Below are 22,949 nucleotides of genomic sequence, written 5' to 3' on the forward strand. Positions count from 1 at the left end.
GCAGCCCTGTAGTTACTTATCCTGTACGCTGATTGCTGTGACTAAAGACACGGTAATGATGTCAGATACCCGCCCAGCAAATGCCCGGCCACGCCTACGTTTTTCCAAACACTCCCAGAAAACGGTCAGTTGCCACCCAGAAACTCCCACTTCCTGTCAATCTCCTTTGGATCGGCTGTGCGATTGGAATCGTCGCTAGAATCTGTGCAAAACCACGATGCTCTTTGTACCCGTACGCCGTGCGTGTGCGCATTGCAGTGCATACGCATGCGCAGTTTGCCTTTTTTTAACTGATTGCTACGCAGCGATCCACGGCAGCTCGGAATGAGGGCCATAAAGTGGAGAGACATAAAGTACTAGCTAATCAGCTCCTAACTGTCATTTTTCAAACACAGCCTTTAAAATGGCAGTTACAAGCTGATGGGTTAGTACTTTAAAGAAAACGATTTACAGAAGACTCTTGTGTGGGTGCACTCTTATTTTGATTTGTTTATATGAAGATATTAAAACATAACTTTTATTATCTCATTATTTTAAGAAAAAATCCACACTTATATAGTCCACCACAATTAATCAACGAAATGTATTAGTACACACATATGATTCAGCCCGCCAGCATCTCTGAGAGATGCCATATCTAATTGATGTGGCTGATCAGACTAGAAAAATTGGAGTGAGTATAATCAACAACCAATCATTAAAAATTAGAAAATTTGGAAATGTTCTGGTTAGTCTATACTAATAGACTTCAGGAGGGATGTAGACACTCTGGGTCTACACCCTGATCCTATCCCACCAGCACAAGCTCAGCTTGTATTAATAGGACCTCCAAAGGTCATTGAACCGGATTGTTATCAAGAGTATAGATCCTTATTAGTATTGACAAATGTCAGATCTGTGACATATCAAGGAAGACGGTACTTAGAAAAAGTAACAGAGGTCAGAGAATGTTGGAATAAGCAAAAGAAATGATTAAAGGAAAATGTGGTGATCCTGCTGTTGGTTTAAAGTCGAGAAGGTCACGAATTACAACACCGGGTATTCTCTGGGGGTCACCCTCACAGATACTGACCCAGCCCACCACCGTTTTGCTTCCAAGATCGGACGAGATCGGGCTCTGTCGGTGGGGTATGGTAGTAATTTCTTGGGCCTACTATAACCGACTCACCAATGAGAGTGCACCTAGGGAAGATTGGGGAGAGAGACAGAAAAAGGGGGCGGATCTGCTGTCTATGTTAGGCACAGGCTAAACCTGTGGATCATGGATGAGAGTCCACAGATATATAGAAGTGGAGAAATTGAGAGAGAAGGGTAAAGAAAAAAGAAAAAAGGAGAAAAAAAAGAGAAGAAGAAGAATTGAATAGGGACTGTGACGGATGTCAGCTTGGTATCAAAATGGAATACTGTCAAAATTGAAATAGTTAAGCATGGAACCGAGTAACTGGCAATGTTAGATATATTTGGTGGTTACTCTAGTTAGGACAAACAGAGAGAAAAAATTGGTGCACAGGCCCTGATGGGTACCAGTTATCCCACTTGCTCTCACATATGCTGCAAAAAACACTATGTATACCTTGCAGCGTGACTGACAAATAATTTAAGAAAGATGACAGTATGATATTCCTGCCGAGATCCCTAGGTAAACCTGAGTAGGTCTAAATAATACCTATACAGGGCTGCAGAGCTATAATAACAGGCATAGTATGCAGATGTTAGGATAATTCACAATCTCGGGTATGTTTCAGAGTACCCCTATTGACAATATAACAAGTAAAGGGGGTAAACAGGCCCCTGCAGATACTGATTAGCTGAATGCTTATACAATTGCCATTCTTGATTCCCTACTCAGTGCTATTCAGAAAAAAGTTTTGAAAGATCAAAAACCATAAGGTGACAGTGTGCCCTAGTGGTTGAAAAGGATAATTATAATAATATAGTTGGGGGTAAAAAAACAACAATAATTAAGATTTGATAGAAATTGAAAAACATTTTTTTTTTTTAAATAATGATGAAAAGAATATAGTATAACAGTCACTGCCCAGATCCCTGGGCTGCCCTAATTAGGGTAAAAAAAAAAAAACGTGCAGGATTACTGCATTGGTATATAGAGTCAGCTGAAATAAGCAAAAAGGTGTACCGGTCCCTGCCCAGGTCCCTGGGTCAGTCACTGTATAACAGGATTCAAAAGTTACTCCTTAAGTCCTTGGTTCATGCTGGAGTGATTCATGCTGGAATACTGGGATAGTTCATGCTGGAAAACGCGTTTCACCCGCCCTGCGGGCTTGTTCACTTCCAATGCTGCTGGTATGGTGTGATAACTTAGGTTTAAATACCCGTGTAGGTAGTTATTAGCCAATAGCTGCGATGTGCTTGATTAGCTGAGATCATCCTCAGGCCTCCGCTGTGTTCAGCGGAAGTGATTGTTTGGTCAGGTTGCTAGGCAACCTATACATCGTGCCTTAACAGAAAAACACACAAGGAAGGGGAGAGGGTGTTAATATACTCTCTAATTGTGTCCTCGTTAGTACAGTGGGTTAATAGCATGGCACTCGGGCCGCAGGGATAGCCACTTATCTATTTTGGATATTTGTATATCCTGAGCCCTGCGGCGCCACGTCATATCCGGTAATTGATTCGGGCGTCATGTTGCTAGGATACAAGACGTCCTCAGCTGCTTTAGGTGACATCACCTTCCATCCGGGGATCGGATAGGACGTCGGGGTTAGAGCGTCCCGTCGCTTGGCAACCGAGCGTACTCCGGACGTTCGGTCCGACCAGCGGGTGGGACTGTGTTAGAGCTTGGTATTACTAAGTGACGGAGTACACTAAGTTCTGTAATTGGTCATACCATCTGTTGTATGATCAGTGCCACATATGGATGATTTTGCTGATATGTGGTGGAAACACAGAGGAATACGTGCTAACTTAGATACAGATTAGATAAGGAATATGCTGTAAATGGTAACACCTCCCAAGAACCGGTGTATTAGGTATATTACTGCCGGCTGTCGGGTTAATGGTTGGAACAATTGTTCATCAGACCTTAATGTAGGCCCAGGTTTCTTATGGAGAGAGTCCATTGAAGTGCTTTAGTGTTGGATATTGCCTCTGTCCCGCCCTAAAAATTCCTCTGCAGATTAACCGTGTCTGCTAGGTGGGATAGTGCAATGACCTGTTTACAGGTTGACCCCATCCTGGGTCATAAGCTGAAAAAAGTAAAGACTGATCATTCATATATTATTAATATGTGATCCCAGGAAAAAATATATATAGGCGGTGATCTAAAATAAAATAAAAATAAAAATAATAATAAAAAGTTGGCTGTGGGTTGAATAGGACCATAAGGACTGAGCAATTGGATAGAGGTGATGAGTCCTATATTGTGCCTAGGTTAAGGTGAGTGTATGTGTATGAAGATGCAGTGTTGGGGGTGATAGGCAGTATGTGCCAATAGATTATAACTTATTGGGCAGGTTTTGGGGTTCAAATTAGGATATCGTGAATGAGGTGGTGAAGCCCACCGTGAAGGTGGAGGTGAGTGTTAGAAGTGCGATTGTAGTACATAAATTGGAAATGTGGTGATCGTGTAGACTAGTGATCTCGCTGATGTTAATAAATATGAGGTTACACATGGTGAGTAAACCTAGTAAGGGTTTGGGGGAAAGGGGGGAATAGGGTGGGTGAACACTCAGGTGCATTGAACCAAGTTAAACCCGTGACCAGTGTGTAGTGAATGAATTCATGTGTGAGGTGAGTGAATACACAGTCTAGGACGTGATGCGGATACGACTGGTGAAGGGGAAGGGTGGGAATGGAAGGTGCTACTGGTGGGTAACCAGTACCTATATACGGGGTATGATCTGGTGAGTAAAGTACTGCCTGACAATAGGAAAAAGGGGAGAACACTAGGATGACATAAAGGACAGGGTGGTTATTGCAGGCATTGGACAATCATCCCTGACTAATTAAAGTCAGGTAGTAAATTAGAGAAAGGCACTATAGTTTATGCTTTCATTAAGGCCCATTGGTTTGTATGTGTTTAATTTGAATATCCACTCAGTTTCTTTATTTAGCAGTTCTTTGGTCAGATCCCCTCCTCTGATGCCTAACTGGACTTTTTCCAAACCGAAAACTCTAAGGTCTTTTTGGAAGTCTGTGTGGCAGGAGTGAAAGTGCCTGGCAACCGATGTCAATTTCCTCATTCGTGTGAGATCACTGGCAGCGTTCCGACAAGTTCCCACATGTTCCAGGATCCGTTCCTTGAATTTCCGGGTCGTCATTCCTACATACCTCAAGTTGCAGCTGCATTCAATGCAGTAGATCAGGCCTTGTGTGCTACAGTTAAAGAATTGTTTAACAGATATGGGTTGACCGTAGCGATCTGTTATTGTATTTGTTTTAGCTATCTGGGGACAGGCTTTGCAATGTCCACATGGAAAAGTGCCCCTCAAGGTATTAGACCTGATTGTTCTGGATTGAAAGTGACTCCGTACAAGGAGATCCTTGATGTTCCTTGATCTCCTCCAGCTCATTTGGAAATTGGTGTCTATCCATGGTGCCAGGGTCTCGTCAAGTTGAAGTATGGGGAGATGTTTTTCAATTACTTTTTTGATCTGTCTCCATTCAGGGCAAAAGGTTCCAATAAATCTGATCTTATCATCTGGTTTACTGGGGGTCTTGGTCGAGAAGATAAGAGTGTTCCTTGGTATCCTGGTTACCTCTTTGTACGCTCGTTTCAAAGATCTTTTACTGTACCCTCTCTCATGCAGCCGGCGAGATAGTTCCTGGCTCTTGCGTTTAAACACTTCATCTTCAGAACAATTTCTTCGGAGTCTGAGGAACTCCCCTTTCGGTATGTTTTCCACCGTTGGCGGGAAGTGTGCACTGGTTTGGAACAACAAACTGTTGGTGGATGTCTCTTTCCGATAAAGTTCTGTAGACAGGCTGCCTTTGGTAGATTTATAAATATTGATGTCAAGAAAGGCTACTTTTTCCTGATTGATGGTATATGTAAGCCTTATGTTGAGGTCATTGTTATTGAGGAGTTTGATAAAATCCATTAGGAGATTCAGCTCCCCATCCCAGATGATGAAGATGTCGTCTATATATCTGAGCCACAACATGACATGTTCCGTATAGAGGTCATTGGTATCGGTAAAAACGTACTTCTGCTCCCACCAGCCTAGAAACAAGTTTGCATACGTGGGCGCACATGCTGCCCCCATAGCTGTACCCTTGACCTGGAGGTAAAATTGTTCCTGAAATGTAAAATAGTTCTTCTCTAAGACGAAGGCAAGTAGGCTGTACAGGAAGTCACCAAATTCTCCTCGTTCGTTATTTTCCAAGAAGAACTTTGTCGCATTCAGACCAGCCTTATGATCAATACTGGTGTAAAGTGCTTCGACGTCCAGGGTCACCAATAGAAAGCTGTCCTCAAATGTGATATCATGGATCTTCCGGAGTAAGTCTGAGGTATCTCGCAAGTATGAGGGTAATTGTAGGACGTATTCTCGGAGATGTAAATCCAAGAAACGGCTTGGTTGTTCAAGGAGGCCTCCGTTGCCTGACATAATTGGTCTTCCGGGGGGTTTTCTTTAAATCCTTATGTGTTTTGGGAAGGAGACAGAAGGTTAGTGTTCTAGGGTTTTTCACTGAAAGGTAGGCATGTTCCTGTTTAGTGATATTTCCTGACGATAGTGCCTCTCCAATGAGATTGGTGTACTCATTCTGGAATCAAACAGTTGGATTACTTAGTAGCCTTTTGTAACATGCAGTTTGTTTCAGTTGTCTCAGTGCTTCTGTCACGTACATATCTATCGTCCAGAGCACTATATTTCCCCCTTTGTCTGATAGCTTAATTATCACATCCTTCCATTCTCTTACTTCTCTCAGTGACTCCCTCTCATCATGAGACAAGTTCTGAGGGAAGTAGTAGTATTTCCGGTCCCTTCGATATTTAATCAAGTCGAATTCTTTTGAGACCATATCTAGAAAAACCCGAATTTCCGGACTATTGTTGTCTGGTGGGAAGAATGTCGATTTGGCCCTACACTTTGGGCGATCTCTGGGGCCAGCTGCCAGATTATGTTCGGATTGTAGATCTTCAAGGATTGCCACCATTTCCAAATCTTCTGTGTTCAAGTTGGAGTCTCCCTCGGCTTCTTCCGATCTTGAGTTTCGATCACTAAAGAATTTCTTTAGAAGTAATTTTCTCCCAAAGAGTCGCAAGTCTTTTTCCCACATAAACCGATCAAATGGTTTGGTGGGAGAGAAGGATAGGCCCTTACCCAACACTTTCTTTTGTTTCGGGGAGATTGTTCTATTTGATAGGTTGATGATTTGTAAATGATCAGTGGAGGATGGATTCAGCATACCTTCCTCTGCTGTTCCGGATATCTCGAGGTGTCCCAATTGCTGTTTCTTCCCCTGTCTCTTCTTTCTCCCCCTCCTTGTCGGTCTGTGTTTCGATTTCTGCCTTTGTTTCTGACCTCGGCCTAAAAAATAGGGTGAGACCTCTTGATTGTCAGTATCATATGTTGAATGCGTATCTCTTGTAGGTTCACTCGCTGAGTCATCACTCATGGAGGACTCAAATTCTGAGAAGGTGGGATCTTCTGGTTGTCTTCTATCTCTGTTCCTAGTGGGTCTCAAATTCCATCTGAAAATATTACCCTGGGTAAAATCTTGTTTATCCCTCTGGAGTTTGTTCCTTTTACGGTCTCTAATTCCACTTTCGTATATTTCCAGGTCCTTCTTCAATTTTTCAAAGGTGGTCTGGAACGGGAGGTCTTTCTCCCATTTTTCAAGATTTTTACCCAGTTCTTCTATTTCTTTCTCAACCTGATCTAGTATCAGTGTGTCATGTTTGACCAGTATGTGAAGTAGATCACTGGAACATTTTAGAAGTGCCGCCTCCCATTCCGCTTTGAGGCTGGCCGTTGCTAGAGGAAAAGACGGGAAAATTTTGGGTCTCAAGCCCCTGGGTACTATTTTATGTTTGATATAATTCTGCAATGTGGTAGTATCCCAAGTTAAGCGGATCCTCCTTTGTAACGTTTTGTGAAGTTTGGACAGAGGGCTTTTCCAATCTATTAGGGTCCTGTCAGGATCATCTGTATCGGAGAAAAGGTCCTCAAAACTTTCAGTGTTCCTACGTCTTGATAGTTCAGACTTAAGTGAAAAAGAGGTCATATCTGGAAGCGTGGTGTCTGGTGGATGTTGGAATATATATGTAGTGACCCAGAGAAAAAGGTTCTCTGATTGGTAATATGAAGCTAAGGTTTATAATCTGACTGTGCTGGAATCGGAAGCTGACCGTTTGGTCAGAAAAACAACGTATCTCACCGAGTAGATATGATTCCGCACCAGTTCTGAAGGTTCAAAAGAAATAGTAATAATAATAAAGTACCAGAATAGCGTATAATATGCAAGAATAATTCGTATTTTTGATATATAGGTCTGGTGGTGCACCCAGAGTCAGAGACAAACTTGGAAGAAAACGATTTACAGAAGACTCTTGTGTGGGTGCACTCTTATTTTGATTTGTTTATATGAAGATATTAAAACATAACTTTTATTATCTCATTATTTTAAGAAAAAATCCACACTTATATAGTCCACCACAATTAATCAACGAAATGTATTAGTACACACATATGATTCAGCCTGCCAGCATCTCTGAGAGATGCCATATCTAATTGATGTGGCTGATCAGACTAGAAAAATTGGAGTGAGTATAATCAACAACCAATCATTAAAAATTAGAAAATTTGGAAATGTTCTGGTTAGTCTATACTAATAGACTTCAGGAGGGATGTAGACACTCTGTCTCTACACCCTGATCAGCTTGTATTAATACTAGGACCTCCAAAGGTCATTGAACCCCAAGCCCCCAAGAATGAATATGTATAATGGTGCATAGATGAAGTCTAATGAAAATGTAAACATAATGATTGAACAACTTTTTAACCCTTAAAAATCAAGAAAGTTAAACAAAATGACAAATAAAACACACACACACACACACACACACACACACACACACACACACACACACATATAGTATGTATTGTAAACCTGGTAACAGGGTCATCAATAACACAGAGACGAGGAGCAGAGATAACTTGAGGACACTAGAAAACTTTCTGAGTCAATATGAATGGATGGTGCTTACACATCACACTTGGAAAACAATTACACAAATATATGAATACTCTAGCTATGTGATTTCCCCATGTACAGTATAATAAACTTTTATAGTCACAAAGAGTCTCAATTCACTGAAATAAAAAAAATAAAAAAATATCAGTTCCTCTGATGTAGAAATATCCTCTTTCTCCATAAATACTGTAGATCTTTATTATATTCAGGGACTTTTGTTCTTCAAACAAAACAAATAAACAATAATATACTGTCGTATATAGTACACCATATTGTGTTCAGTTTTGGGCACCACATTATAAAAAAGATATCGGGGAAACTGAAAGAGTGCAAAGGCACTGATAAAAAGGTTAGAGACATTCAGAGGCGGATTGGCCATAGGGTTTACAGGGAAGATCCCCGATGGGCCTGTTTAGTTTGAGGACTTGTGGTCCTTTTTATAGACATAATGAATAAGATGCAAAATAATTTGCATATATGAAAATGACTTTGCCACTTAGCCTGTGATTGCAGATGATCTAGTGTATGCTCTGTCTGTCTGCTTGGCTGACATGTAAGATTGAGTGAATAGTGATTGGGATACGGTTGGTGTAATAAGCAAGAAAATATATCTTTCTAAAGAATTATACAGTTTCCTAAATTCTAAAGATGTATCATATAATGTGCTCATAACATTTAATTTTATTTCTTTTTAACGTCCCCCTTGATGCTGGACATGCCCACTATCTGGAAAGTCTTGGGAGGAGGGTGCTGCTGCCATGGCCCATGGCTAGACCTTACACCAATGGTGCTGCCCATGTGGGGCCACTATTACAAATTTTTCCAGGGCCACTTTTTGGGGGTCATTCCGAGTTGTTCGCTCGCTAGCAGATTTTAGCAGCATTGCACACGCTAGGCCGCCGCCCTCTGGGAGTGTATTTTAGCATAGCAGAATTGCGAACGAAAGATTAGCAGAATTGCGAATAGAAAATTCTTAGCAGTTTCTGAGTAGCTCGAGACTTACTCCTACACTGCGATCAGCTCAGCCCATTTCGTTCCTGGTTTGACGTCACAAACACGCCCTGCATTCGGCCAGCCACTCCCCCGTTTCTCCAGACACTCCTGCGTTTTATCCTGGAACGCCTGCGTTTTTCCGCACACTCCCAGAAAACGGTCAGTTTCCACCCAGAAACACCCACTTCCTGTCAATCACACTCCGATCACTTCAACAATGAAAATTCTTTGTTCGGACGTGAGTAAATCTACTAAGTTTTGTGCTAAAATACTTAGCACATGCGCACTGCGTACCATGCGCATGCGCATTTTTGCCTTAATCGCTCCATTGCGAAAATTGGCAAGGAGCGAACATCTCGGAATGACCCCCTTTGTTCCAACTCCGCCCCTGGAGACATTGGAGTATGAGGAAAGACTTACTAGGTTAAATATGTATTCCCTTGAAAAGAGGAGACTAAGAGGAGATATTATTAATATCTTCAAATATGTAAAGGGTCAATACAAAGATTTAGCAGGGGATTTGTTTATTAATAGAAGTCTGTATAGAACACGTGGGCACTTGCTGAGGCTGGAGGAGAGAAAATTCCGTACAAATTGTAGGAAGGGGTTCTTCACCGTAAGGGTAATAAGGATTTGTAACTCCCTGCCGGAGAAGATAATAATGGCGGACTCTGTAAATGCATTTAAAAACGGATTGGACAGTTTTCTAGCTGAGAAAAGTATCCAAGGCTATAGCATTTAATATATTGATAATAAGTATATAGGTGTGATACGACATATAGTTGTCAATAGGTACAAAACCATTATTTTGGCTGGTGCATTATAATGTGCACTGCTTAATACAGAATACAGGTTGGACTCGATGGGCTTTTTGTCTCTTTTCACTATGTTACTATGTTACTTTTCAGATTTTTTTTGTATATAAATTATTAAATTTTTAAGATTTTTTAAGATTGCAGGCTAAAGACATATTGATTCTGAGTTGCATGCAGCAGATTCTATCATCTGCGAGTTCATGCAATGTCTACTACAAAGTCCTTCCCTTGTGTGCATCCATGTTGACGAATGTGCAAGGACTGAGGCACTATCTTTTAGTGTTTGTGCATGCTGTAATACTGATTGATGTGTCCTTATATGCCCCCAATGGTTGCACCATTGAAAATTCTATCAGCTCTATTGCAGGTGCATTTTTCCCTACTGACCATGACCTCCTGTTTCTGTGGCTTGGAATCTGTTACATGCCTGCGACAGTCTAATGACATGCCTACTGAACTGACAATTTTTACATGCACTAGTAGCCACCTTCCAAGAATGACCATCACTTTTTCACCATGCTTCTCATTCCATCTGACCCAATTGCAACAGCAGATTGTGTGTAATGCATGCTTCATAGGGGTTTTCAGAAATTTTCATGCATATGCAGTTGCAAATAATTACTCAACTACGCATCTCAGATCCAGGCCCATTATATAAAATAAAAAGTATTTTTCCAGCAGAGGAAAAGGGCATTTTTGTTGGAAAAGTGGTGGCTCCAGAGTTGGGGCTGCAGTGCAGTCAAAAAAGTCATATAATAGAGCCACACCAACAGCCAGTGAGTCCCAGCCGGTGATATTAGGCAGTGTTTGGAGTGGCAGTTGGTGTGGGTTCAGGACCGGTGCTACCCGCTCAGCAAAGGGATGCAGGGAGGCGCCTGGCTGGAGAGGCGCTCTCCCTGCTCTGCATCCCTGTGCTGCTGCTGCGCCTGTCCCCCTGCTGCTGCTGCCAGCTGCTGCGAGGCACTGGCAGCTTCAAGGCAAGCCTCCATTCCTCCCCCACTTGATTGTGTTCGTAGGAAAAGGGGCAGAACCTCCCCTGACAGAGGGAGTGGAGCTTCAAGGGGCAGAGCTACATGATCATCAGGCTGCCAGAGACTCAGAGAGGTACATCTGCTGCTTGTAACGTACTGTAAAGCCGGCAGCATGAAGCCTACTCTCACTTCCCCTCCCCTGTGGCCGTAAGGGACCCAACCGGAGGCGCAGCTACATGGGAAGAGGCTGCAGCACCCTGCTACACAGGGGGATGAGCTGCTACATCTCAAAACCTGCCAGACTTCTTTAGGTATGTGTGTGTGTGTGTGTATATGCAGAGCCGGCCCTAACCAATATGATGCCCTAGGCAAGATTTTGGCTGGTGCCCCCTAGCACCGCCGCTAGTTCTGCAGGAGATGCCTGGCATGAGTCAGCTGGCAGCTCTGCTAACGCCGGGCGCCTTTTGTTTATGAAAATGCATCTTATTTGCATTACTATGTGGCTAGGCTGCACAAGCAGCTTCTGCTGATTAAAATGATATACAGCATGCCTATATTCTGTGTGCGACTGTGGCTGTATCTGCATACGAAATGCTACATTACAGTGATTTCCAGGAATACACTGCAACGTAGCATTTCGTATGCAGATACAGCCGCAGTCACACACAGAATATAGGCATGCCGCATATAATTTTAATCAGCAGAAGCTGCTGGTGCCCCTAAGCATACCAAATGCCCTAGGCATTTGCCTAGTTTGCCTATGCCTAAGGCCGGCTCTGTGTATATGTATACAGTATCTGTGTATATGCATGTGTAACTGTGTATGTGTGTAATGTATGTACAGTATGTATGTGTGTGTGTATGTGTAGCATAATGTGTGTAAGTGTCACTGCTACAGGGGGCATTACGTGTAAGAGTGTCACTGGTACAGGGGGCGTTACATGTGAGGGTGTCACTGGTACAGGGGGTGTTACATGTGAGAGTGTCACTGGTACAGGGGGCGTTACGTGTGTAAGCCTCACTGCTACTGGGGGTGTTTAATTTGTAAGCGTCACTAATACAGGGGGCATTACGTGTGTAAGCGTTATTGGTACAGGGGGCATTATATGTGTAAGCGTCACTGCTACAGGGGGGCTTTATGTGTGTCAGTGTCACTGGTACAGGGGATGTTACGTGTGTAAGCGTCACTGATACAGGGGGCGTTATGTGTGTAAGCATCACTGCTACAGGGGGGGCATTACGTGTGTAAGTGTCACTGGTACAGGGGATGTTACGTGTGTAAGTATCACTGGTACAGGGGATGTTACGTGTGTAAGTGTCACTGATACAGGGGGCTTTACATGTGTAAGCGTCACTGGTACAGTGGGCGTTACGTTTGTAAGTGCACTTCTACAGGGGGCGTTTTGTTTGCAAGCGTCACTGATACAGGGGGCGTTACGCGTGTAAGCATCACTACTACAGGGGGAGTCTTGTATAAGCGTCACTTCTGCAGGGGGCATTATGTGTATAAGTGTCACTACTACAGGGTTCATTGTGTGTATAAGCATCACTGCTATAGGGAGCATTATGTGTGCTGTCCCTTCGAAAAGTATGAGAGGGAGCAAATTTATAGTTTGCAGGGAGGCACCGCACACCCTAGCACCGGCCCTGTGTGGGCTTCCCTATTTCTGATACCACCACTAGTTGGGAGTCGGGACCATTGTTTTCTCAATATAGAATATATGGGACACTGTCACAATTATTGATATGTTTTATTAGTTGTTTTCCAAGTGAGTCACATGATTTGCATACTTATGAATTTAGAGATTCTGCAAATCTTTTATACGGTATATAAATCAGGCAGCATACAGTACATTAGAGTGCTAAGACTAGCTACAATATACTTGATATACTTTATTTAGGAAGGTGAGTAATGGGAATCGAAGGAGAGATAGCAATGTATATAAAAAAAAGCATAAATACTACCCTAATACAAAGTATTGAAGAAAAAAACCTAGTGTCTTTGGGTGACCATAGAAAGGGGAGAAGTTAATTCTTCATATTGGGGTGATATACAGGCCACCAGGTCAGGAAGAGGAACTGGACAAGAACCTATTGCAGGCAGGGCCGGATTAAGCCCTCGGGGGGCCCGGGGCACCAAAGGCAGCAGGGCCCCCCAGTGGACCACCAGCCCCCACAGTTACCCCCCCCCCTTCTCCACCCCGCTGCTCACCTCCCACGGTCACAGGCAACTGGAGCCGTGCTGCAGCAGGGGGAGAAGAGAAGACACCAGGCTGCCAGGGTATGAGGGATCCACGCTGCCAGGGGAGGAGTGTGGCTGTGCATGCGGCTTCCTCCCCCCTCCTCTCGGGCAGCAAGGTCGGGGACTGAGTCAAGCAATCTCCAGCCTCTGCCGCCAGCAGCATCTCTCCTGGCAGCAGCGAAGGCTGAAGATTGCTTGACTCAGTCCCCGATCGTGCTGCCCGAGAGGAGGGAGGAAGGAAGCCGCAGGCACAGTGTGGATCCCTCCTGCCCCGGCAACCTGTAGATCGGTACAGAGCTTCGGCCGGGGGGCCCCTTAAAACAGGCGGGCCTGGGGTACTGACCCCCGGGGCACCCCCCTTAATCCGGCTCTGATTGCAGGACATCACTACAATGGTATTAAAAGGAGAGGTAATAATTATGGGAGACTTTAATCTTCCTGATGTAAACTTGGAGGTGTCTGTTGCTAGTTCCACTAGCAGTAGAGACATTTTGAATCCTTGCAGGGGGCATCCGTCCACCAATTGGTGAGGGAGCCCACTCAGAAAGATGCAATATTAGACTTAAGACTTACAAATAGAGGCAGAGTATCTGACGTAAAAGTATGGGAAAACCTGGGATCCAGTTATCATCAAGCAGTATGGTTCAGCATAAAGACAGAGACTGGTAGTATGTATACAGTATGTTGAGCTACTCAACAATTTTTTTTCAGGATTCGAGCCTTTCACTTCAATAGATTAGGCCAGCGATATGACTCATATGGAAACATTGCATACAGATTAAAGAAGATTCCAAGATCCTTCTGTATGGTTAAGTTATCTGCACAGATGTCACCAACTAACACACCAGTCATTAAGTCATGCCACCTAAGCACTTATAATGAAATTTCATCTAGCAGTCAATGCAAGGTGATTGACAAAATTACCTTTTTCTGCCCATTTCCACATGCCTGTTTTATATTACTGTTTCTCACCCAAGTCAGTTTTCTGACCTTGCTTTGTATACTATGTCTCTGAATGCTCACTTGATATTACATTGTACAGACCTGATCTTCCTTGTGACCTCATTTTGTACTTATCCATACGCCTGTTTAATATTACTGTGTACCAACCTGATCTGCCCCCTGAACTTGCCCTGACATCTCCATCCGAGCTTTTAATATTACTGTATATAACCCCTTTCTGCATTCTGACCTATCTGGATAAGTCCATTGTGTGGATTACTACTGTATACTACTGTTTATTGACTGCTTGACTGGCTCTTGGATTACATTTTTCTCTAACTGCTGCTTGCTCTTACAGTAAGTGTTCTCTTTTGCATATTACCATTGTATATTGCTCTGGCCTCCCATTACAATACCTTTGCATGTTCTTTACAATAAACTGGGTATCGAGTCGACTACTGGTCTGATTAATACAAGTTTGTGCCAGAAATTCGTATCTAAAGCTAAAATGTGTTTCATCCTCAGACAACTGTTTCCAAGGTTTACCATAATACAAATGGATCCCCAATTGTATTAATAAAGGTCAGCAGCAAATATCTGCTGTTGTCCCACAGCACAGTAAACTCTGAAGGGTTCTATTGTGCTGCATTGTGCCTGCATGTATCAAGATCTAGAATGCATACTATAAGTTTCCAGAGCTTGTGTTCCGACTAACCAATGCCATCAATAGGTTTCGTCTATAGAAGCTTCTGGGCTTTTTTTCACTAGTACCTCATGCACATTTTCAACCCCTGGTTCAAGATGTGGGAAGTCAAGTCATCCCCAGAACAGCTATGTATTGTAGCGCAAAAAGAAGATAATTAATTAGGGAGAGGGTGAAGGTATTTAGTGGGTGCCACTAGGCCAGCAAACCTCTGCATCACATAGTTAGTCACTCTCAGGGGGAAGATATAATTAGCCACAGGATTTACCCGTGGCTAATTGCTCTGATTTGAGCAATTCAATTAGAAACCACATCCCAACGCTTAAGCTCCATTTTAATACATTTTACTCACAGCTCCTGAAGCTGCTAAATATTCATGCAATTCCCATATGCTTGTCCCCAGTGGTAACCATCAAGATGCATGCGCAGAATTAAAACATCTGTTGCTTGTGCCTAATTTTTTATTTCCATCCACCTCAGAATCAAGCCCAATCAGGACAGTATGTACATATGCAAAAATGCTTATGCGCACGTGCTGTATGCAAAAACTGGTATGCCCGTGAATCCATGTGACTCAATATCAACATAAATTATATACATTGACTCAATATCAACCCCAAAATCACAACATCATAAACTGTGCTAAATAGAGCCCAACACACTGTAGTTCCACAGCAGTCCCCGGAATTGTATATTAACAAATTTCTGACAAATCTGAGTCTGTACAATTATCTACAAAAGCCTTAAATCAAGTTTTCAGTTTGTGGCTGCACCTGCCAAACCACATAATTATAATGGGCTTGTATGTTGAATAATTTGGACATTAACTGGGCATGTTGTAAATCTGATTTATCTATTTTTGCCTAAGAAGAAAAATTGAAAAGGTTGTAACATCACAACATAACTGTCCTGATGTAATATTATTTTAACTGAAATGTCATTAATCATGAAGCATTTTGCATCACTATTGTTTTCTCATTGTAAATACTTGTTCAAAAATGTGATTAGAATATTTTATATGGAGATGTAAAAAATGCACATCACACTTTTATTGGATAACACACATAACAGCAATAATAAATTATCAACCGCACATCCCCTTGCTTCTGTCTACTGCTGCATAATAGAAGCAGCCAGGGAATTATCTCAGCCTTGGGAGCTATATATTTCTTCATATACTCAAAGCTGAACCTAATTACATTTTAAATAACACTGAACAAGCTAACTGATAAGGGAATTCTGACCTTAACTACTGTACTTCTTGTTTCTTCATATACATTAATAATCCCGGTGAGGTAATACCATAGTTACCTACCCTCCCTCATTCTGCAGGAGACTCCCTGAAATAGTAGCAATCTCCCTCACTCCCTGAATAGTCCCTCAATCTCCCTGAAAAAAAGAGAAATCAGAGATACATGCATTCATATAGGATCATCCGTGCCATTTGCCTATATTGTTTATAAGGCACAATGATCCCTATGCCTACATGCATATTAAAGGTTTCTTGTGGCCACTTACAGTATATGGAACCTCTTGTAAAACACAATACACAAAAAAATATCCTGCAAAATATCAGTCTTTTCTTCAACAAGTAGATCTTACTAATTTTGAGGCTCATTTACATTTGGATGTAAGTTATTTTCATGACACGCCTCTCAGATGTAGCAGTACACGCCCACGCTGATAGGTGTTACCTTCACAATCTCCCTGAAATGCTTTTTCAAAAGTAGGCAAGTATGGGTAATGCACCTTAGGGGAAAAAAGACACATTACCTATAGATATATTTTTAAATCAGTTTTATTTCTTAGAAAGTAGAGATGTGATGAGGGCACTTTTCGTGTTTTGTGTTTTGGTTTTGGTTCTGGTTCCATCCTCATGTTTTGGAGCTGGATTGGTTTTGCCAAAACCACCCTTTCGTGTTTTGGTTTTGGTTTTGGATCTGGATGATTTTAAAAAAATACATAAAAATAGCTGAAATCACAGAATTTGGGGGTAATTTTGATCCTACGGTATTATTAACCTCAATAACATTCATTTCCACTCATTTCCAGTCTATTCTGGCCACCTCATACCTCACAATATTGTTTTTAGGCCAAAAGGTTGCACCGAGGTGGCTGTGCTGTATGACTAAGCTAAGCAACACAAGTGTGCAGCACAAACACCTGGCCCATCTAGGAGTGGCACTACAGTTGCAGACAGGATGGCACTTAAAAAAACTAGGCCCCAAACAGCACCTCATGCAAAGCAGAAAAAGAAGTGCAATGAGGTAGCTGTATGACTAAGCTAAGCGACACAAGAGTGCGGCACAAACAACATGGGAATTTGCTGGAATTTGCCCTAATGTAATACATGAACAATATTGGTGGCACAGGAGAGCGTACCCCTAAACCACACACGCACTGCAAAGCCTGTTAAATTAATTTGGATAATAATAACCCTTTTATTTGGAGCTATTATAATAATATACAGCACAGGTGAGCGTACCCCTACACCACACAGGGCAAACCCTGTAAAAATGATTTGGATAATAATATAAGTAATGTATATAACCCTTTTATTTGGAGTAAATAATATACAGCACAGGACACCACCACTGGACTTATGGCAGCACAAGACACCACCACTGGACTGATGCAGCACAAGACACCACCACTGGACTGATGCAGCACAATACAGCACCACTGGACTGGACTTATACGGCAGTACCCCTGGACTTATACGGCAGTACCCCTGGACTTGTACAGCAGCGTCAGACAGGATGGCACTTTAAAAAACTAGTCCCCAAAAAGCACATGATGCAAAAAAGAAAAAGAGGTGCAAGATGGAATTGTCCTTGGGCCCTCCCTCCCACCCTTATGTTGTATTAACAGGACATGCACACTTTAACAAACCAATCATTTAGGTGACAGTGTCTGCCACACGAATGTGGTTGAAATGACTGGTTTGTTTGGGCCCCCTCAAAAAAGAAGCAATCAATCTCTCCTTGCACAAACTGGCCCTACAGAGGCAAGATGTCAACCTCATCCTCAGATTGCTCACCCCTTTTATTTTTTACATCCTCCTCCTCACAGACTACTAATTCATCCCCACTGGAATCCACCATCACAGTTCCCTGTGTACTTTCTGTAGGCAATTGTTGGTAAAGGTCTTCCCGGAGGAATTTATAATTTATTTTGATGAACATCATCTTCTCCACATTTTGTGGAAGTAACCTCCTACACCGATCTCTGACAAGGTTACCGGCTGCACTAAACACTCTTTCGGAGTATACACTGGAGGGGGGGCAACTTAGGTAAAATAAAGGCAGTTTGTGCAAGAGCATCCAAATTGCCTCTTTTTCCTGCCAGTATGCATACGGACTGCCTGACTTGCCTACTTTGATGAACATCATCTTCTCCACATTCTTCTCCACCTATAACGTAGGTGGATGTATAGGCTAGAATGGCCTTTTGCTGCTCCTCCATCCTCTGAAGCATATAGAGTGTTGAATTGTTACCACCTCTTGCTTCAGATGATGGCAGGGCAGGTTCAGGAGTATTTGCTGGCGCTCCAGTCTTTGGCATGCAGTGGCTGAATGTTGAAAGTGGCCCGCAAATTTTTGGGCCACCAACAGCATCTCCTGCACCCACATGTCATTTTTCAAAAAATTCTGCACCACCAAATTAATTATATGTGCAAAACATGGGACGTGCTGAAATTTGCCTAGATGCAATGCACGCACAATATTGGTGGCATTGTCTGATATCACAAATCCCCAGGAGAGTCTAATTGGGGTAAGCCATTGTGCGATGATGTCCCTCAGTTTCTGTAAGAGGTTATCAGTGGTGTGCCTCTAAAGGAAAGTGGTGATACATAGCGTAGCCTGCCTAGGAACGAGTTGGCGTTTGCAAGTAGAAGTGTTGTTGTTGCTGATGAAGGCATACATCTAACCAGTGGGCTGTCACAGTCATATAGTCCTTAGTCTGCCCTGTTCCACTTGTCCACATGTCCGTGGTTAAGTGCACAGTGGATACAACTGCATTTTTTAGGACACTGAGGGAACTTTTTCTGACGTCTCTGTACATTCTCTGTATCGACTGCCTAGTGAAGTGGAACCTAGATGGAATTTTGTTCCGGGGACACACTACCTCAAACAATTCTCTAAGTCCCACTGAACTAATGGCAGATACCGGACACACATCTAATACCAACATAGCTGTCAAGGCCTCAGTTATCCGCTTTTCAAAATGATGACTGCTGTCATATGTCATCTTCCTCACAAAGGACTGTTGGCCAGTCAATTGCTTAGTTAAAGTAGTACAAATGGTCTTCCGACTTCCCTTCTGGGATGATGATTGAGTCCCAGCAGCAACAACAGGAGCAACAGCAGCAGTAGGCGTACCACTCACGGATCCTCCAGAGGAATCCCAGTTAGGAGAAAACTCCTCAGTCTTGCCAGTGACATGGCCTGCAGGACTACTGACATTCCTGACTGAGGAGGAAGGTGATGTTGAGGGAGTTGGTGGTGTGGCTTGCAGGAGCTTGGGTAGAGGAAGAAGGGATTTAGGTGTCAGTGGACTGCTTACGCTCTTACCCAAATTTTCACAACTTGACACTGACTTCTGATGAATGTGCTGCACCTGACGTATAAGGAAGGATGTTCCTAGGTGGATAACATCCTTACCACTACTTATTACACATTGACAGAGGCAACACACGGCTTGACACCTGTTGTCCAGATTTGTGGAGAAATAATTCCACACCGAAGAGGTGGCTTTTTTGGTATTTTGACCAGGCATCACAATGGGCTTATTCATCCCATGGACAACAGGTGTCTTTCCCGGTGCCTGATTTAGAAAAAAAAAAACACATCACCATCAGAATCCTCCTCATCAACTTCCTCCTCAGCATCAGCAACACCCATATCCTCATCCTGGTGTACTTCAATAGTGACATCTTTAATTTGAATATCAGAAACTGGACTGTGGGTGCTCTCTCCAGCACTTGCAGGGGGCGTGCAAATGGTGGAAGGAGCCACCTCTTCCCGTCCAGTGTTGGGAAGGTCAGGCATCACAACCGCTGACACACTTGGACTCTCCTTGGGGATTTGTGATACCATCTTAGAATGCACAGTTCTTTGCTGTGCTTTTGCCAGCTTAACGCTTTTCATTTTTTTAGTGGGAATATGAGGGTTTCCATCATCATATGAAGCTGAACCACTAGTCATGATCATAGGCCGGGGCCTTAGCCGTTCCTTGCCACTCCGTGTTGTAAATGACATATTGCCTAGTTTACGTTTCTCCTCAGATCATTTAAATTGATTTTTTTTGGGCCATTGTACTGAACTTTTGCTTTTTGGATTTGACATGCCCTCTACTATGACATTGGGCATCGGCCTTGGCAGACGACGTTGATGGCATTTCATCGTATATGTCATGACTTGTGACAGTAGCTTCAGCACTAGGAGGAAGTGGTTCTTGATCTTTCCCTATTTTATCCTCCAAATTTTTGTTCTCCATTATTTTTCCGGTGATATTTAACAATATGCGGTACAGGAGAGCGTACCTCTACACCACGCAGGGCAAACCCTGTGAAGATAATTTGGATTACATATTAATAACCCCTTTTATTTGGAGTAAATCATATACAGCACAGGACAGCACCACTGACCCTATATGGCAGCACCACTGGACTGGACTTATATGGCAGTACCAAAGGAATTATATGGCATGATCACTGGAATTATACGGCAGGATCACTGGAATTATACGTCAGTACCACTGGATTTATACGGCAGTACCACTGGACATATACTGCAGTATCACTGAACTGGATTTATATGTCTTTACCGCTGGAATTATACACCAGTACCACTGGAATTATACAGCAGGATCGCTGGAATTATACAGCAGTATCATTGGATTTATACACCAGTATCACTGGAATTATATGGCAGTATCACTGGAATTATACGGCAGTACCACTGGATTTATACGGCAGTACCACTGGACATATATGGCAGTATCACTGGACTGGATTTATACGCCTGTACCGCTGGAATTATACGCCAGTACCACTGGAATTATAGGCAGTATCACTGGATTTATACAGCAATACCACTGGAATTATATGGCAGAATCACTGCAATTATACGCCAGTTTCACTAGAATTATACGGCAGTACCACTGGAAATATATAGGCCGTATCACTGGACTGGAATTATACGCCAGTACTGCTGGAATTATACGCCAGTACCACTGGAATTATACAGCAGTATCACTGGACATATACGGCAGTATCACTGGACATATACGGCAGTATTACTGGACTGGATTTATATGCCAGTACTGCTGGAATTATACGCCAGTACCACTGGAATTATACGGCAGGATCACTGGAATTTTATGGCAGTATCACTGGAGTTATATGGCAGTACCACTGGACATATATTGCAATATCACTGGACTGGATGTATACACCAGTACCGCTGGAATTATACGCCAGTACCACTGGAATTATACAGCAGTATCACTGGATTTATGCGGCAGTACCGCTTGACATATATGGCAGTATCACTGGACATGTACAGCAGTATCACTAGACTGGATTTATACACCAGTACCACTGGAATTATACGGCAGTATCACTGGATTTATACGGCAGTACTGCTGGACATATATGGCAGTATCACTGGACATATATGGCAGTATAACTGGACTGGATTTATATGCCAGTACCGCTATAATTATACGCCAGTACCACTGGACATATACAGATATACAGCAGCACAGGGACACCACCACTGGACTGATGCAGGACAACACAGCACCACTGCAATGGACTGGACTTATACAGCAGCACTGGACATATGGCAGCAGAAGACACCACCACTGGGACTGGACTGATGCAGCACAAGACACCACCACTGGACTGATGCAGCACAACACAGCACCACTGGACTGGACTTATACAGCAACACTGGACAAATGGCACAGAGGATACCACCACTGTGACTAGACTGATGCAGCACAATACACCACCACTGTACTGATGCAGCACAACACAGCACCACTGGACTGGACTGGACTTAGCCGAACCCGCTCATCTCTATTAGAAAGTTTAGTTCGCATTTGCATTACTGTTTGATTTATGAACCAATGTGGAGCTGTTATCACGTAGTTTAAGGCCACCTGAGTAGAGACGCCTTGATACTGTACATCAGGTGGCTTATCATATATTTGCAAATACTGTACGTGCTTGACTCTGCATTTTATCACTATGCTGGATGCATGTCTCGTATGCTGGCCCATTGCAGATTGCTGGAGGAACTTTTTTTTTCTTGTTTAGATTAACCCCTCTCTTACACTCACCTGTGATGGTCAATATGGGCATAGACAGTACTGTATGGGCCCCCCTAGCAACACCTTGAATGGGCCTCTGCCCTAATGCTTTTAGAAAGGCACCTTTCTCCACAGCAGCTGATCATTTTCTGCCACATACTGTTGTAATGCCCTAGTTAATTTTGTGTCCATTAGTAGTGCCCTAGTTAAGGTTATGCCCCATAATACTGCCGTAGTTAATTTTATTAAGCATCCTGTAATATGCTTGTTTTTCATTTTAGGAAGCATAGTAGTGTCTTAGTTAATTTTATGGCCCATTAGTAGTGCACTAGTTTATTTTATGGCCATTAGTAGAGCCCTAGTTAATTTTATGTCCATTAGTAGAGTCCTACTCTAGTTCATTTTATGGCCATTAGTAATGCCCTAGTCCATGCACTAGTTCATTTTATGACTCTAGTTCATTTTATGGCCATTAGCAGAGCTCTACTGTAGTTCATTTCTAGTAGAGCTCTAGTTCATTTTATGGCCCATTAGTAGAGCTCTAGTTCATTTTATGACTCTTCGTAGTGCCCTGGTCACATTACATCACAGTTCCGCAAGTTCACTTTATGCCACTCAGTGTCCCCCCAGTTTACTTTATGAAACATTGAAATGCCCACAGTACATTTTTTGCTGCTGTATATTGTAGGGCCCACTGGTCAAATTCTGCCACACTGTTGGCCCATTGTTCACAGTCTGAAACATTTTAGTCCCCCCAGTTTTATGTAACATTACAATACCCTCCTGTTCATATTATTCCACAT

At 42.8% G+C, this 22,949-nt stretch overlaps 1 pseudogene; it reads right to left on the reverse strand.

Annotated features, from left to right (window-relative positions):
- Window positions 1-1,023: 1,023 nt before the first annotated feature.
- Window positions 1,024-1,142, reverse strand: LOC134971441 (5S ribosomal RNA; annotated as a pseudogene).
- Between the last annotated feature and the right edge of the window lie 21,807 nt (window positions 1,143-22,949).

Source organism: Pseudophryne corroboree, chromosome 11 (genome assembly GCF_028390025.1).
Source record: "Pseudophryne corroboree isolate aPseCor3 chromosome 11, aPseCor3.hap2, whole genome shotgun sequence".
Lineage (NCBI taxonomy): Eukaryota > Metazoa > Chordata > Amphibia > Anura > Myobatrachidae > Pseudophryne > Pseudophryne corroboree.